Raw genomic sequence first — 7,027 nt, forward strand, 5'->3', positions numbered from 1 at the left:
TGTCAGCATAAAGCTCTGGATCTGTATGAAGTGTGAGAATGAACACAAACATCATAAGGGACCAGTTTTTGGCTATGCACCAGAAACTATATTGCAAAACTTCAAGAGAGATCTTGGATGAGATCTGGGAAAGAACCTTGGAGAACCTTGAAATAAGGTAACAAGGGAAAGAAGCAACACGCAAGTAAAATGGAGGACTTTTACAAGATAGACCAGTGAGTCATCTCACTGTACTGCATGTGGTTTTGGGCACTACAATAGAAGAAGGTCATTAAACTGTTAGAGAGTGTCCAAAGAAGAGCTATGAAGATTAGGAAGGATCTAGTTGGCAAGACTTGGGGGAGCGGCTGGTTTGCTCAGCCTAGAGCAGAGGAACTGAGGGGAGGCCTGAAGCATGAAAAGTGCTCCATTAAAACAGATTAAGGACAACGAGAGACTGGTGGTCTCTAGGGTTATGCTAACGGCCTTTGATGCACAGCAGCTCCCACAGGATGATATAAATTATCTGTTTCCAACTTGAGCAAACTTGTTTCTGAGTCACCATCGATGCACAGTTTTTCTGATGACATCCTCATCAGAACATTTGTCCTCCTTTTCCCTTTCTTCACTCCATCCCTCCTCTCGCTGGCATAGTGTTTTATTTACACTCTATTTTTCTTCCTTATCTATACCATTTCTCTCTTTTCTGACCCTCCTGTCACACAGTCTCCTTTCAACCATTCTCCTTCTGTCCATCTTTGGCCTTGTTTACATAGAATCACAGAATATCACAAGATGGAAAGGATCCATAAGGATCATCAAGCCCTGCAGTCCTTCCTCTGTCACTGAAAGGCTCAGAGCTATCCAAGATCATTTTCCAACCCTTTGCATCTCTTTGTGGAAATCTACCATTTGTCAGAAAGGGAAAGGCAGCAGAGTGAAATGTAGGGGTTGTGCTGTACAGTACATCAAATCCAACAGTCACACCTGGCTCCATTTCTGATATCTTGCTTTTTCCACCTGATCTCTTCATCTGGCAAATTTCTTCTCTTACAGGAGACTCCCTGCTGGTACTCCAGCATTGGATCAGAAAGTAAAAGGTTGAGCTTTTCCTCTGTGCTACCTGCTGTATTCCACTTCCTATTTCTACCCTTTCTCGTCTTGAATAGTTCCGTCATTCGATCCTTCTCCCCTCACCCATCCATACTACTGGTTACCTATGCCCATCCAGCTTCCCTCAATCATTATTCCTCTTTAATTTCAATTTTTTTCCTTCATTCCTTTCTCCTTCTTTCCTTCTCAATGAATTTGTTCATCTAGAGAGGAGTAGGACAACAAACAGAGTTTTAGGTCTAGACTTTTCAAGGATATTGAAACAGGACTGCTGCAATTTTGTTTTTTTACTTGTTTTCTTTGTAGAGCAGTTTTCAGTTCATAATCTTCTCACAGTGACATGTTCAGCAGCAGGGTTTATTCTGTAAATTGATTTGATATTAGGGCTGTGTTATTTCCACCTAGCAGAAGTAACGTGATGCTGCTTCTATTTCCTGCATATTCAAGGGCATGAAAGATCAGGCATGAATATTTGTCTGCAAATGAAACTTTTTTCAACCATTCAGTCTGAGCAAGAAGTTGTTTCCTGCCAATACTTTCACTTAAATGAAGTTTCTAATATGTAGAGTTATGGACATAGACATTAAATTTCCCACTGTTAGATCTCTTATTGACTAAAATGGGAAAGAAATATTCAGAAGCAGTTATTTTTTCACACTGTTCCCATAACTATAATTGCTTTTTTCTCTACCTAGACAATAAATTTGTAGTGGAGTTGCTCGGTTCATGATTTCTTGTCCACAGACACCTACTCCAATGTATTTAGAAGAATCACTATAAATGGATGAAATTCTGATGCTTCTTCCCCTGAATCATCGAATATCCTAAGGTGAAAGCGACCCCTGTGGTTCATTGAGTCCAATTCCTAGCTTCATACAGGTCTACTTGCTTAAAATGGTTTAGAACTAAAAGAACTGAGATTTAGGTTAGATGTTATGAATTTTTAGTCAGCAGGTGGTGAAGCACTGGCACAGGCTGCCCAGAGTCGTTGTGGATGCCCCATCCCTGGAGGTGTTGAAGGCCAGGTTGAATGGGGCCCTGTGCATCCTGATCTGGTGAGTGGCAACTCTGCCTGTGGTATGGACTTGGAACTGGATCAGCTTTAAAGTCTCTTCCAACCCAAGATATCATATTATACCTAAAAATTAAACCTGTTTGCCCTGACAAAGCTGTAGAGGGAGCTCAGGCAGCTCAGACACATCCTAAAAGAAAGGCTGTTTAAAATCAGGTAGATACTGGCTACTGGTATAGCTTCCTTTAATTGTGAGTTATTTACCTCATGCATAATGATGTTGAATACATTTCTGCCATATACACTTGTTAATAACAAAACAAAAAGGAAGCCCACTTTTGAGAGAACAAAACTCTAACTCAAAGCTTGTGTTTAATCCTAGTGGCTACTTAGCCTGAATGTGTTACCAGAAATATATCCATGGAAACCTTACCAATAGCCAAATCTCCAAATTCATTTTGACACTGGACTGCTTGAAGCCAGTCTGCCTCTGGTGTTGTCTGACAGCAAGTATGGAGGATTGTCAAGATTTATTTTCTAGCTATTGTGATTTCCTCTACCTCTGTTTTCTCCATGGGTCTCTTTCAATGGGTATTTATATGGACTCCACCTTCTTCTAAGTAGAACCTTAGAAGGTTCCCCCATGACCTTGAATAGCATCTTCATGCTGGTGAAATAGGGGTGTTATCATTAACCTCATTATTTTAACAGAGTAGTTAAAGAGCTACTAAGTGACCTGCTCATTGTAAGAGATACCACATATCTCACAGAATGAGCCCATCAATCAAACCAGTGCAGAAAAAGCTCACAGAGATTCCTAAGTGGAAAGTACTCCTCAGAGAACAATTATCATAATTAATTATACTAAGGATTAAACACTTCTTTCTTTTAAAAACAAACACATACCAGTTATGGCTAGGTCCTGGTCATAATTCTGATGCGTGCTCATCACTACACTGTCACAGCAGATGCAGAGCTCTGCAGCAAAGACACTCCCATTAATTCCTAGAATGCATTGTAATCTGTAGATTTAGATTTGAATTTTGTAAATCCTTAGAATTGAGGGAGGAACTTGGCCATAAAACATCTCCCTATAGAGCATAACAAAACAGACTCCAGGTCTGGGAGGAGCTGAGCACACATAACTCTGACCAAAAACTGTAATTTTGGAGTTTCTTGGCTTCATGCAGCATTGAGGCCACACAGCAGAGTGGAAAGATGGTAATAGAACTTAGAACAGTTGGTCTGGCTCCATCTTGCTATGCAGCTGGAGAACAGCTGTGTGCTGGGTAACAAAGTGTCATCCCTCATCCAGAAGACTAGAGTCACTGCAAGCTTTCTTCTAGGATATGTCTGAGCTGCCTGAGCTCCCTCTACAGCTTTGTCAGGGCAAATAAGAGGCTCCGTGTCTGCACCCATCTAGGGGAATGAATGAGTCACAGCCACGAGTAGCTGCCTGATGGCACAGATGTACATTTGAGCTAAGAAAACTCACCTCAAAAGGACTGGGCTAGATACAAACTGATAGTAATTCTCCAGGAAGGAGAATCACTTCTCCCTGAAATGAGATCAGTAACCTGACCTAGCTGTAGATGTCCCTGTCCATTGCAGAGGAGGTAGAATACATGATCTTTAAGGTTTCCTTCCAACTCAAATGATTCTGTGATTCTGTAGAAGCTTTTCTGTGATGCTAAGTCGATGCCCTCATTGATGTCTCAGGAAGGGTTGTATTGGCCGAGGCTACTGGTGCCAAGCAAATCCCAAGGACAAAGCTGCCCTGAGATACAGTGTCTTCACCATCCCAGTGTTTCCAGGGCAACCAGAGCTGGAAGTCAGCTCTGATGGAAGTTCACCAAATCTGAGCTCTTTCAGACATAATATTTTTGACTTGCTGAACTGGTATCATTGAAAGTCCTTTCTAAACAGTAGCTCTAGTGTGCACAGCCATGCTAAGTACCACCAAGAGCACAATAGGAGGACGTTATACATTTCTGGAAATAAGAGACAGCTCCGTTGCCTTCAGTGCTGTTATTATTCCTTAGGAACACAGACATCACTGTACTGGAGGATGCATGGTTATTTGGTGGGGTAGCTGCTTTCTGGAATGGAGATATCTGAAGGGGGTGGAAACAGGCTCTGATATCTCTTTTCCCTGATGGAGGAATATTAGTTGCCTATATAATAGATACTGAAGTGTTTATCTCTCTTCTAAAAGAGGTTTGTATTTTTTTAGCTTTCAGGACTGCAACTGTATGCATACCTGTATCTGTTACCATATCAAGATTTCCCTCTTTTTAAGAGAATACCACAGCTCCATGTTTTGCAATTACACTGAGTTAAGTGCTTCTGTTGTAAAGTTACGATTTGCTATTTCTCATCTCTTTGAGAGATACTTTGTTCTTTTATTATAGGAAAGAGGTAACGGGCACTTTTAATCCATGTATCCTAGACCACGTATTATTTGATTTATTGCATCTTACCCTTCCCAGATAAATGGCTCCAATTCTTTTTGGTTTTTTTTCATTCATTACTGTAAGAACAGTGCTTGTCCCTGAACTCCACAGCCCTGTTATTTATATTTGAAACAGCATAATAAGCACTGAAGTCAGTCTACCAGTGACTGCAATCGCACATATTGTGATAGTATTAAGTAACCTCCCATCCTAGTTGCACCAGGGGGTGTTCGGGTTGGATATTAGGAAAAAATTCTTTCCAGAAAGAGTGATGAGGTATTGGAACAAACTGCCCATGATGCTGGTGGAGTCACCTGTGGAGGTTTTAAGAAAAGGGGAGATGTAGCACAGAGGGACATCGTTTAGTGGGCATGGTGGTGATGGGTTGGTGGTTGGATTTGATGATCTTAGTGATCTTACCCAACCTTAATGATTCTATGAAATTTTACCCCATTGCATCCCATTGCATCCCATCGCATCATATCCTATGCCATCCCATCTCTTCTAAGCCTTGTATATATTTGATTGTTGATTGTGATCATACCTCCAATGCAGTTCTGCACTGACCTTTCTCCAGTAACCAAGGACATTCTCTGAGTTAGTACTTGCACTGATTCACAGTGGCACAACGGCACAGTGAACTGTGACTGTTCTAACTCCCAGCTGTGGATGTGCTTTGCAGGAAGTCTGTCTACAGAGAGAAGTTATCCCAAAATCTCTGGAACAATCTCCCATGTAGATAAGCCCTGGGTTAGGGCCACGTAGTAGTCTCAGGAGGCAGTTTGGGAAGAATCATGGAGATGCATAAAAGGAAAGATGAGCATATGAGCCATGAAGGTTGCCAGGGATAGTGGAGCTGGGAGTACACAAGGTTGCTGTGACAGCACAGCTAAATAAAGTGAAAGTGACACAGTCAAAGACCTTGAAACATACAGCACAAAATAAAATATTCCCCCAAAAGACAGATCACTCAATTAAAAAAGAAAAAGGGCCAGTTTCTAGGCAGCTGTAAATCTCTACAAGAATAGAGAAGGCAACATTCTTCTCAAATTATGTTGAAGGGTAATAAATCCACAGGTAATTCTTGGAGCGACCATTCAGTGTACTGTCTGACAAAGGTCTGCAGGGCCCTGCCGTGTGGCTTGCAGCTTTTCCAGCTCGTAGCATGAAGACATAGCTTGGAGGAGTCACGCTGCTGCGATTGCTTTTGGGCATTGCATGCTGAAGGCTGATACCTCTGCAGATGTGACCTCTGCACTGAAAGTCTGGGTGATGCATGCAGCCTGTCAGACCCAACAGATTGCTCAGGAGAAAAGTTAAAATTGAGGATTTCAGTGGAATTGTCTCTGGTGAAACTCAGCAGAGCTGTGACATGTACTGTACCAGCTTTCATAGTACGTTTAATTATCTGACATCATTTAAATAGCTGGGGAGATGCAGCTGGATGGAGTAATCACTGAATCTGATGCAGACAAGTGGGTGTGACATCCATGGGAGCTGATGTTTTCAAAGTGATGTTGCTAAATGCACCCAGGACTGCTGGAGTTTTGTCTTTTCCTTCAACATTTTCTTCTTGCTACAGTTCAGAGTTCTTGGGGAAATCATTATTCATCCAGGAAAGTACAATCCTTACTCATCTAGGAAGGAGCAAGTGGTGGGCTTGTAAACCAATGCCTGTGGTTGCAGAAACTCCTGGTTTCTGAGCCCAAAGGCTTTGCCAAATGGGGAGAAGAGAAACCAATGAGACTGGAGGGTTTCTTGTCTGTGCACAGTGCCTTATGAGCTGAGAAGCTTTGGATACAACAGCATTTCCTTTGGCAGCTGCAGTAATCCTGTCCCAGCCATATCTCTGACACAATCTGGTCCTAAAATAGCCTGCTGCACTGCACAGAAGTAGGAGATCTCATTTTCAAAGCATTTCCTCTCCTGGTAACTTCCCAGCTTTTGCTCACAGTGCTCCAGCATCGTTCCTGCCCAGAGGAAAGCCCAACCTCCATGGAAGACAATGAAGGCTGAAGTTGGAACTGTGATAATGCTGTCAGAAAAATTCCAAATGTCCTCGAGTCCCTCCAGAATCATAACAAGAAGCATCTAGTGCTGTGTCTTCCACTGCCTGGCTAGAAGCCATATGAGACATGATGCAGGGCATCATCAGAAGGGAATTACTCATAGGATAGGTAGGGGCAGAAAGAAGCACATCTGCGAAATAGGAGTGAGCTAACATTCTTACAGCAATAGCTCAATTAGGATATCTCAGCTGTGGTAGGATGGTAGTCAGGCTTAGCTGGACTAGGAGGAAGGATATCTCTGAGGTCTTGTCCTGTTCCAACTTCTTTTCAGGATCTCTAGCTCAAATCGTTATTTTCAGTCATTCTGCTCAGACCCTTTGACTGATGGTCGTTCATTCTTGTCATGCCCCACCTCATATTTCCAGTCTACAAAACTATGAAGTTTAAGCAACTTAAATCTA

The sequence above is a fragment of the Phasianus colchicus genome, chromosome 3 (genome assembly GCF_987193195.1).
Source record: "Phasianus colchicus chromosome 3, bPhaCol1.hap1.1, whole genome shotgun sequence".
NCBI lineage: Eukaryota > Metazoa > Chordata > Aves > Galliformes > Phasianidae > Phasianus > Phasianus colchicus.